Genomic DNA, 12,452 nt, shown 5'->3' on the forward strand with positions numbered 1-12,452 from the left:
TATTTACTGAAGTACCACTCAACATTCCTCCACCTTTCGGAGAAATTGGCCCTCGAATTTACCACTCAACATTCCTCCACTCTTCACACAGCAAAAGTGCTAACACAAACAAACATTGCCATCAATTTTGCCTTGCTGTGAGTTTATGAACATATCCAATGACTTCAGAAGGGAACTGTCAAGGGAGTCATTGAGGTAGGACAGGTTATGTGTAGGAAATCCTTGCGTGGCATTTTCTGGCCAATAAATCAGAGGGAAGAATGAATTAACATTAGTTCTACCAGTGATTGTTGCGGGTAAATGAAAATTCGCTCCTGAGATGGAACGTAACGTGCCGTTAATTACACTCCTGGAAATGGAAAAAAGAACACATTGACACCGGTGTGTCAGACCCACCATACTTGCTCCGGACACTGCGAGAGGGCTGTACAAGCAATGATCACACGCACGGCACAGCGGACACACCAGGAACCGCGGTGTTGGCCGTCGAATGGCGCTAGCTGCGCAGCATTTGTGCACCGCCGCCGTCAGTGTCAGCCAGTTTGCCGTGGCATACGGAGCTCCATCGCAGTCTTTAACACTGGTAGCATGCCGCGACAGCGTGGACGTGAACCGTATGTGCAGTTGACGGACTTTGAGCGAGGGCATATAGTGGGCATGCGGGAGGCCGGGTGGACGTACCGCCGAATTGCTCAACACGTGGGGCGTGAGGTCTCCACAGTACATCGATGTTGTCGCCAGTGGTCGGCGGAAGGTGCACGTGCCCGTCGACCTGGGACCGGACCGCAGCGACGCACGGATGCACGCCAAGACCGTAGGATCCTACGCAGTGCCGTAGGGGACCGCATCGCCACTCCCCAGCAAATTAGGGACACTGTTGCTCCTGGGGTATCAGCGAGGAACATTCGCAACCGTCTCCATGAAGCTGGTCTACGGTCCCGCACACCATTAGGCCGTCTTCCGCTCACGCCCCAACATCGTGCAGCCCGCCTCCAGTGGTGTCGCGACAGGCGTGAATGGAGGGACGAATGGCGACGTGTCGTCTTCAGCGATTAGAGTCGCTTCTGCCTTGGTGCCAATGATAGTCGTATGCGTGTTTGGTGCCGTGCAGGTGAGCGCCACAATCAGGATTGCATACGACCGAGGCACACAGGGCCAACACCCGGCATCATGGTGTGGGGAGCGATCTCCTACACTGGCCATACACCACTGGTGATCGTCGAGGGGACACTGAATAGTGCACGGTACATCCAAACCGTCATCGAACCCATCGTTCTACCATTCCTAGACCGGCAAGGGAACTTGCTGTTCCAACAGGACAATGCACGTCCGCATGTATCCCGTGCCACCCAACGTGCTCTAGAAGGTGTAAGTCAACTACCCTGGCCAGCGAGATCTCCGGATCTGTCCCCCATTGAGCATGTTTGGGACTGGATGAAGTGTCGTCTCACGCGGTCTGCACGTCCAGCACGAACGCTGGTCCAACTGAGGCGCCAGGTGGAAATGGCATAGCAAGCCGTTCCACAGGACTACATCCAGCATCTCTACAATCGTCTCCATGGGAGAATAGCAGCCTGCATTGCTGCGAAAGGTGGATATACACTGTACTAGTGCCGACATTGTGCATGCTCTGTTGCCTGTGTCTGTACCTGTGGTTCTGTCAGTGTGATCATGTGATGTATCTGACCCCAGGAATGTGTCAATAAAGTTTCCCCTTCCTGGGACAATGAATTCATGGTGTTCTTATTTCAATTTCCAGGAGTGTATTAGCCCGCTTCCATGAAGTTCAAAATGTTGTAATGTTGTAGCTACACCGTTCTCGTAACATTGCGCAAAAATATCAGTTGGATTACTGACTGCATGTAACCAGTGAATTTCTACCTGCTCGAAAAAACATGACGTGGAAGTTAATATATCATGTGGGCAATTGGTGGCGTCAGATTGTTCGAAAAATAATTGAGATTCACAGCTATTGGTATGTAATTCGATTGCGCGAGATGGACATATAATAACTTGTTCGGATATGCAACTATTTAATTCCGAAGTTGTCATTACCGTGCTTGTATTGGTTGTTTGGGAGATTAAAAATACTTGGTGTGTTCGGAACGGTACAAATTCATTTATTTTGCCCCATTTTACCGGAAATGATTGTACTCTGTAACAGTCATATATACCCATTTTATCTGTAACAGGGAAAGATATACGAACTCGTATTCTTGCATTATCTGTGTCCACTAGTACAGTAGCTAAGTGGTAATACTGTGGTAAATGTTTCTTATCTGCAGGAAATATTAACTTGTTTTTCAATTTTAACTAATAATGAGATGAATGTAACCGGCGATAGTAACGTGGGTGACAAATGGCCCTGTACTGCATAGTGGATGGCTTCCTTTAATGCCTCCGCTGCTAGCCGTGCATCTATCACTTGAGCAGTGAGTAGCCTAAGCGATCTTCCTCATGCAAGTTTCTTATCCAGAATATCGAGCCTTGTTTGTATGACTTTTAAGTCTTTATTCAGCGTAGTAGTAGTAGCTAGAAGATAATCGTTTAATTCTTGGGTGAGGTTCCTGATGACCTTGGTATTACTAAAAACAGTTTGCTCCAATCCGTTTAATCTTGTTGTGTGCCATTCTATAGTGCCTTTATTTAATTCTGCGGTATTCTCTATGTTCTGTAATGAATTATTTAACTGATTAATATCTTCGTTATCCGCTGTACCGGAAATGGTCTTTATTAGTTTACCTCCTGCGTCCACCCATCCACGTTTAGTTTATTTAACGGTCTGCGGAAGTATATCTTGTAACTGACGCAACTGTCCTCTCAACTGTTCGTATGAGTAGTGTAATGTTTTAAATTCACTGGATATTTCTTCAAATATCTCTGGTGAACTTGCCCTTTCATGTAGTGTATCAAATTCTAATTCAAGGCTGTTAAGTTCATTACGTAAGGCCCATAAATTACACTCTAATGAAATAGTCCACTTGTGATTGGTCAGAACTACAGTACCCTGTTTTACAAAAATTACACCACTCATCAACTGGTTGATCTGTAGTCCGTTGTTTGTATTAGTCAATAATGCAATTGTGATACGCAGTACAGTCACAATGTAGTTGTCCATTATGCTAGAGGCGTTGCCTGAAAAAGCAAACAACATGGTTATGGACCTACCAACCCAGTAAAAACAAAAACAAAAAAATAAAAGAAAGAATACATTGTTAGCTACAAGATCTACCTTCACTTTTTTCTTAAACCATTATCATTTGTTAATTATTTACATTTGTAGATTATCCGCAGTCCACTATGATTCCACTAGGACGTTCGCACCCTTTGTCGAAGATTGTATGGTGCCATGTCTGTATGTTGTGCTGGCGTGGCCACTCCTTTTCCTTTTTGGGCACTTCCTCCATCCTTCGGAAAAACAGACACTATTGTTGAAGGAATTACATCTGGAGCACCCTTAAAAGGTTTTAAGCGACTTGAATGGACAACAGTAGTTCGGGTGGGCAGTTGCAGTTTAACGTTGACTGGTGACGTGATCTCAATAATTTGATGAGGACCTATGTAGTTCGTTACGAATTTCTTCGTTTTTCCTTTCGCAATGTATGGAGTTGACAGCATCACCCACTGACCGACTTTGTAATTTGGATATTTAGTTTGGGCATTACCTAATCTTTCCTGTCGTTTCAAAGCTTTTGTATTAGATTTTTGAAACTTTTTCCATACATCCTTCATCACTCGATCGAAATCTTTTACTGTTTCGCCGACTTTTCCGGTTTTCTGCCTGATTACGTCAAAAGGGGACGGCATTTTTGTCCCATAGACCACTTCATGCCAGTTTGCTTCATGCGTTTTGGCGTTGTATACCGAAACAATTATTGGTAAATACGTATCCCAATTAGAATGTTGTTCGTTAATATAATAACTAAGCATCTTGCCAATTGTCCGATGAACTCTTTCTGTGCGTGCGTTGCACTGAGGGTGCAATGGAGTTGTGCGTAATTTACGTATTTTTATTAAGTGGCATAGCTGTTTCATTAATTCAGACATAAAATAAGATCCCTGATCTGTGATAATAGCTTCAGGTACGGCAAATTTAAGTATCCAGTTGTTAACTAAAGTTTGGGCAACTGTATTTGCTTGCTGATCTGGGAGACTCGCCGTAGCTAGATAGCGTGAAAAGTGATCTATAATTGTAAGAACATACTTATTACCAGCAGGTGTTTTATGAAATGGCCCGTAGAGGTCTATTCCACAGATTTGAAATGGACATGAAGCCTCGGGGAGCCTCTATAAGGGTATTTTTAAACGAGAAAGTTCACCTCGTTGTGCGCACGCAATGCAATTACGAACGTACTGCGCAACATCCAGGTTTCTGGTTTGCCACCAAAATAGCTCTGCTACGCGCCTTTCGGTTGTCCACTGTCCACCGTGCCCTGCAAGCATATGATCGTGGACCTCTGCCATTATTTCTTGTCTAAGGTGTTGGGGAACAACTATTCGCAGTCCAAGTTTTGATTTACGGCATAATATACCATCTTCAAAGCAAAATTGTTTTTGATTTGCGTATTTTTTGCATTCTGTATCCTCATCTTGTGCCTTTCTCCAGTCCTCAGTATCTCGGCCTGTTGCTTCCAAAAGTGCTATTTTCCGACTTAGGCAATCTGCATTCGCCTGTTTTTTGCCTGGCTTATGGATAACTTCGAAATCCATTTCGGAAAGACATGGGGCCCAACAGGTGAGACGACTAGATGGATCCTTTAACCCAAGTAACCATTTTAAAGCTGCGTGGTCTGTAATAACCTTGAATTTCCTACCAGACAAGTAGCATTTAACGTATTTGATGCCATAAATAACACTTAACAGTTCTTTCTCCGTTGTGGAATAATGTCTTTCTGCCGTTGTTAGTTGTCTCGAAGCGTAGGCTATGGGGTGTACCGCGCCATTAATATTCTGACTCAAAACAACTCCTACTGAATGACCACTTGCGTCACAGGATAAAATAAATTCTTTATTATAATCTGGGTAGGCTAATACTGGACTGTGTGTTAACTTATCTTTAACGGTTTGAAATGCTGATTCACAATCTTCAGACCAATGAAATTTTGCACCTTTTTTCAATAATTGGGTTAAGGGTCGGGCAATTTCAGCAGAATTTTGAACATATTTTCGGTAATACGATGCGAGACCAATGAAACTTTGTATTTCCTTAACGCGTTGTGGTGTTGGGAAGTCCTTGACTGCCGAAATTAATCGAGGATCTGTTTTAATTCCTTTTTCACTAATGAAATGCCCTGGGTATGTAACCTCTGTCAGTGCAAAACTACATTTTTCCATATTTAATGTTAATTTAGCTTTTCCAAGTCTCTGAAAAACGTTATCCAGACGCACAGCAAGTTCATTAATGTCTTTGGAGAATACAGTAATATCGTCTATATATACACAACACTGCTGAGTTTTGAGCCCTCGCAATACTTCGTCGAATAGTCTTTGAAAAGTTGCTGGCGCATTTTTCAAACCGAACGGCATTCTTTTAAATTGCCAGTGGCCTCCAGGGTTAGAAAATGCTTTTTTATGCCTATCTTCAGGTGCAACTTCCAATTGATGATATCCGCTACGTAAATCGGCTGTTGAAAAGTATTTACTGTTACCCAACCTGTCAATATCTGTAATGTTTGGAAGAGGATAAACATCTGAGATAATTTGTTTGTTAAGGTGTCTATAGTCACAACAAAATCTATATAGTTTCGTTCCCTCGGGAGATTTCTTTGGAATAATTACAATATTTGAATTATAAGGTGAATCAGAATATTCTATAATTCCATCTTTTAGATTCTGTTCTAAAAATTCATCCAGTATTGGCTGTAAGTGATGCAGAACTCTATAAGGCTTCCTATAAACTGGGGGGCTATTTCCTGTTGGGATCCTATGCTGTGTGATGTCTGTTGCTGGCAATGGACCTTCTGCATTAAATAAATCCTGAAACTCAACTAAAACTGCTTCTATCGTGTCTCTATCATTTCCTTTCAAATGCTCAATCTTCTGGCGTAATGCGCTTTTATAGTCGTCTGGTTTCTGACCATCAGTAATATCTGACCAAATGAAATCTTCTTCAAAATTACTCACTGTAGCTACTAATATTCCTTTATGCAATCCTTTGTCCTCCACTCCGAAACTGTCCATATGTACCGGTACTTTTCTTTCTCTCTCAACGTTTTGAACCCGTACAACACTTCTACATACAAAACAATGTGATACATCTAATTCCTCATTTACCTCTAGTGGCTCTATTACACATACTGTATCTGTAGGTACCTCGGGGTCAACGGTCATCCACAAAAGTTTTCCTGAGCCAAATGGTATCTTATCCCGCGAATCAACCTTCAAGGATGTTGCACGCAGTGTAGTTGATTTCGCCTTCCGGTTAGGGAAATCTTGCGGCAGCGGGCCCTTCGCAGCGGTGTCACCTAGCTGAAACACTATTCCCCTAAGTTCTACAGTTTGCTGTCTGAGGTCGATTTTAGCGTGATGTTTATTCAGGAAATCCAGCCCTAGAATCGTCGTACCCGTCAGTTACCTTTGTTACCACTTCTACATCTTCTTGAAATTGTACACCATGAATATAGGAAATCAATTATGTACATCCTAACGACTTCACTGTACCTCCTCCTACCCCACTCAATCTATACCTTGGAGGGTCATATTTCTTTTCTCCAATGCATTCATTACTCACTATTGATACGTTTGCGCCTGTATCCACCAGTATACTTGCCTCTTTATCCTGTATGGTAGCAGATAACCAGCATTCCGCCTTCACATTCGCCTTAATGGCATGAAATTCTATTGAGAACGCCTGGCGGCGGCTCCGACATTCCCGTTTGATTTTAACTGATTCATATTTCCAAAAACTTTCTTAGACCTGCATTCCTTGAATGTGTGACCTATTCTTTAATTAGTGCATTGAGGTTGTCTGCAGTTTCTTGCTATATGTCCCAGTCGATCGCACCTAAAACATCGTACTCCTACTGAAAATACATTTCGCTTCTCCTTGTATCTGTTGGCAATGTCTATTTCTTCGAAAGTCGTCGCCACAGATACAGCTTCCTCTAAATTGTTTGGGAACTCTGCCCTGACACGACGGGACGTTTCAGGAGGTAAGCCACGTAAAAATGTATCCAGAGCTCTATCTTCTGCCTCTTGTAAAATAACTTTATTTGCTTCATCACTAGTTGTCAACTGATAGATGTTAATATTAACTTTTCTAATCCTATCTACAAAGTTTTCTAACGACTTGTTTTGCCTCTGAGTGATAGTGTTTAATTTCTCCCTATAAAATCTACAGCTGTCCTGTTTTTGAAAACGTTTATGTAATCCTTTCTTCAATTCCTCAAATGTTGGAGCATTCCATAATTCTTAATGGTATAATACATGTGCTTCAACCTCTCCTATCAATCTGAACTTTGTCATTTGTAAGAACTGTTCATCTAACTATGATCCTAACTTTGCAGCTGCTACTAAATCATCAAAAAAGGCTGTTATGTCTTCGCCACGTTTACCTGAAAAAGGAGTTACTAAGGCTGCTGCTGAGGAATCTAGGGTGGGAGGGTTTGAACTGGTTTGCCTAACCTCACTCAACTGTTTAAATGTTGTATTACTATCATTTTTAAGCTGTACTATTTGATTAACTTGCTCTGAATAGCTTCCTCAGTAGAAACCGGTTGTGGTGGTGACTCTGACTTTGTACGATTTCGTGTCATCATTTTACAAACTATTAGTTACACAATCTTACTACACTGAATGAAAAAGATGCTGAAATATTTTCAACAAACTCTTAAAATTATGAGAGAAAATACACTTCTAAATAAAAAAATATTACGACTGCTACGCAAACCTCTATGCTTTCACACATTAAACAATATTAACTGTGGACCTTTAGTGACTGTCATTCACACCTCGTATTGAGCCAAGGTCTTTTTTTCTCTGATACCAAATGTAATAGTTCTGACACTAAATGTAACTGGGTTTTTTCTTTTGATGCTAGTCAATTGTCAGGATGAGCATTACTGCAGAGGTCCTTCGATTCTAAAGCATTATGTCAGGGCAAAAATAATAAATAAATTAATTTTTCTCTCTTAACAACATGTAGGCAGGGTGGGTTCTTCCTTGGCTCGGGTATGAGGTAGAATGAAACAGCATTTTTACATAACTTTTAGTGAAAGTTTTATACAACTGTTTGCTTACTGGATGTTCTGGCTCGGAGAGTGGCAGCGGCGGCGTCTGATTAGGCGTGGTGGTGTGTATCTCGTGTCACCGTCCCGCCTAGTTGACTGGAGATCCGCTACGCGAGGTGGCCCGTTTGATCATTGAGAGCGAAGTCGTGCATCAGAGGGTAATACCTTGGATGTGGCGTCCCAGTGTTTTTCTCTAAGCGGCCGCGTATGTTGTGCGTCGGCCAGTGGAGCGGCGCGGCGGGGGAACGCCAGTGTCCCGGACTCGAAAAACGGACTCCCGCTTGCCTGTCTTCGGCTGTCAGATCTTCATCCCAGCTCACAGGTGCCTGCTGATGTGAGGCCGTCTCCTTCGCGTCCTCACGAGTCACCCGGGTGCGTAAAGATCAGACTTCAAATACCTTTTAACCCCTGTTTTCTGGCGCCGAGGCTGCTGCTTGCTATTCTATTGCAGCGGCGGACTTAGTGCGTCTGTGTACAATGTAGTCTCTTCTTGCATGACTGTCTTCAGCACCGAAACTGACTAAAAACTACTGCTACTCTTTGTCGGGTCCACTGCGTCTCACGTATTAATTCACTTCACTTCACTGGAGGTGAACGACTTCACGGTCATTGCCTCTTCGGTCACGTTGAAAAGCTTCTCGAAGAATCTTCTTAACATTGGTCATCGGCTCTTGGAATGTAGGCGAGGGCCTTTGCTCACATGTGACAACTGAGAAACACCTGAGCCGGTCGGGCGATGCCCTGACAGCTGAATCGACAGCGTCTGCTTATGTGGGGAGGGCGATGGCTTCTGAACTTGCTGACTTCACAGTCATTGTCTCTTCTGATCTGCCCGCAGTTTGCCAGTATGTAAATCTCTAAACTATACCAAGTTTTTCGTTTATTTTCTAATTTCTACTTCACTTTGATTTCACTTATTTATTTACTTAAGTACCACTAAACAAAATAAGTGGTGTAGGAAAATTAATTTTGTTCATTAATATTCTTTTCTTTTGGAAGTATAAATTTGCTGCTCTTGAAGCAATGAAGATATCCCCTCTTGCCAACTACGTAAAATCATGTTGTTAGGCAAGTTATTAACAGAAACCTAACTGGTTTCACCGTGTGTGGTGACTCCTGAGCAAGCCGATGCCAACTCATGTCAAAAGGGATTTCCTTTTGAGTAATCCGAGGAGCAGACCCCTTGATTTATTTTTGAGAGGGTTACAAGCCAATCTAGCTTCAATCCTGCTAGCCAATAGACGATGCTTTTAGTCACTGTTTGGTAGAGCCCTCAAGTCTTCACATTTATCTACAACTAGATATATATTTCTTCAGCCAACATATAGTGAATGATGGAGGATACCTTATGCCACCAATGATCATTAACATTGTGTCCCACTTGCAACTGGAATGATGGAGAATTGACTGTCCATATGGCTCCATATAAACCTTCTGAGATATATGTTGGTGGCAATATATCGTTCTGCAGTCTGTTCCATATGCTGGTTATCTGAACTTACTCACTAGCAGTTTGCAAGAACATGTTCCTTCCACAGGAACCTAAAAATACTGCCCAGTTCCCGTCACACAGGTCCCAGTACCTGTGTAACCACTTCCTGTGTATAGTGGACCTCTGACCTATTAAGCAGAACCCAGAAACCCACCACCCTATGGTGCAAGTCAAGGAATCTTCAGCCTACATGGATGCAGACCCATCTGGACCCCTGATTCAAGCCATCCACTGGTCTCTGTACCCAAGGACCACAGTCAGTTATGTATATGATGCTACAGATGGCGATCTCTGCCTTCATCTTGGTCTTTACTACTTCAGCTAGCCACTCAAAACCATAGAGAATCTCTTCCAATCCAATGCAACACATCTTTTTAGTTAAAACATCAGCCACTATCTGCACTTGGCAGCACCCTTTGTTTTTCATGGTATTTGGACACACCCATTCCCCATCTAGGATAATGCCTTCCAAGATTCCTCCTTATATGTGCACAGTGCACAATGGATTCCTTCCTCTCCTCCGCAGCCATATCCCCTAATGTTGGAACTCCCAACTACCAGTAAACCCCCTCTCTGTGAATGCCCAGACCTTGTGGGCTGAGTGGCTTGCTCTGGAAAAGAGTGCCTTCATCTGGCTCAGGGATTTTGTCAGCCACAAACAGCACCCAGAACTTCTTTGTTGTGCTATCTGTGGTGGAACTCTGATCAGCCCCTCAGAAATTCTTTTGCTGGAGTTACCTACCACTTGACTGTAGGTGATGGGTCACCTCCAGTGCAGGCAGTTCAGAGGAGGGCGACAGTAGTGTACCAATTGGGTGGACGTGTGGGACATAGTAGATGTCTAGTCTTCCATAGTGATGCCCATTGGCAACAGCGTCAAGCTGTTTGACCAAAGCCACCACCACCTGGAGCTGTTTGCTAGGAGTCACCAACTAGGCTCAAATCTGGACAGAGCAGTCAGTCCCTATTCATACCAAAGATGGAAAAACTGTACACTACTCGTTATTAGGATACTAGACTATGCCTGGTAAGTATTCAGACACGCAATAAATTAGGAAGTAAACTGTGTCCACGCTGATATCTGAAAGTAAGTCGCTCATGTTTGAGGCTTGTAAATATAATTTGCAAACAAATGGTGTACACACCTTATCTGCAGCAGCACATCAAATGAGTGCTCTGGTGGTCCAGCCAAACTGACCCAATCAAAGCAAAGCAAAAACAAAAAAATCCTGTATGATACAGGGATCAAGAAAAGTGTCAGTACAGGTACTCCACACCACACTGGGGAATGAACAGTTCTCAGGACACAACACTAACGCTAGCCCTGTCTGGGACATGTGCCACATGGTCAGTTATAGCAATCAACTATTCCATCCAGATAGGATGCCTCCCTCTTCCAGATGCTGCACCAAGCTCACTTAAGTTTTATAATTTCATTATCATATCCTTTAAACCATTTAATGACATTGGTCCTCTCCTCAGACCTTACTGTGTCAGTGCGGCACTGTAATTCCTGCTCTTCACAGAAAACTGTTTCATTAACAGCCCACAGTCTCACTTAATAGCCACACTGTTCACTCATGTTATGGCTTGTCAAATGACAGCATGTATGTCATAGTGTCAGACAAACAGTGTACAGTGTCAAATTTTGCACTGGGGTGTCCAAAGGTGGAACTGATTTTTTCCTGTGTAAACCAATTCCCCATTAATGCAGCTACCAAGTTTTGCTTTGATATGATCATCAAATTCCACATTGAACGTGTGCGAGTAGCTGCTCATTAATTACAACCACCTGGTGCTGAGGTCCCATATGTATAGCTCCTATATGTGTCTTGTCAAAATTAGATTTATTACAGCTATCATGAACACATTTAAACAGTCGTTCCTTCTGCACTCCATATGTGAATAGAATGGGGAAAAGCCAGTGGGACTTTACCTCTGCCATGCACATCAGTGGTTTGCAGAATTAAGATGTTAATGTAGACCTCTCTGATTTATATAATACTGTAATTACCAGTTCATTATTTTTACCATGAAGTGCCCACCGATACCTGTCGATTCAAATGTACATAATAAACATGCTTCATACTTACTATTAAATGCCATCATAGATTTCTCTAACAATCCTTGTGGATCACAAAATGATTTGTTTATATCTTATTTCCTCAATATGTAAATTAATGGTAGTGATGTATACCATCAAATTTGGAATAAAAAAGACCTGACAAGGAGTTTGTAATCACTTGACATAAATTCAATTGTCAGTAAACAGCTCTGTGCCGATTTTTGCCATGAAGTCTGTGGAAAGCGGTAGTTGACACTGAACAATAGAAAGTGAGAGGTCCCCCACACGAGAACTGTAGAATTCCACTAAATTTTGGTTTACATGATAAATCATACAGATTTAATGATTGTAGATTCAACAAAACACCCAGGGACTAAAATTACAAAAACCCTAACTTCACATCAAAAATGTTGTGGGGAATTTGAACTGAAGTGTTTTGTTGGCATTCCACTTAGAAGGTGCAACAAATCTAGTAGACTACCTACACCATGCTTGTGTGCTGTCTCCTGGAGTATTGCTGTACAGTATGGGATCCTTCGTAGATAGGACTATGGAAGGGACTGAGGAAGTTCAAAGGAGGAAAGCTTGTTTTGTATTACTGCAAAATGGGGGGAAAGTGTAATGTGTACGTGATGAGATGAAGTGGCAAACAGAAGAAAGGCGTTTG

The 12,452-nt window shown here is 42.6% G+C and overlaps 1 protein-coding gene across 2 annotated transcripts in view; it reads left to right on the top strand.

Moving 5' to 3' along the window:
* The window catches only part of LOC124720079 (zinc finger protein 70-like), a 128,906-nt gene that overhangs the window by 82,149 nt on the left and 34,305 nt on the right, over positions 1-12,452 (top strand). The window lies entirely within an intron of this gene.

The sequence above is a fragment of the Schistocerca piceifrons genome, chromosome 11 (assembly GCF_021461385.2).
Source record: "Schistocerca piceifrons isolate TAMUIC-IGC-003096 chromosome 11, iqSchPice1.1, whole genome shotgun sequence".
Lineage (NCBI taxonomy): Eukaryota > Metazoa > Arthropoda > Insecta > Orthoptera > Acrididae > Schistocerca > Schistocerca piceifrons.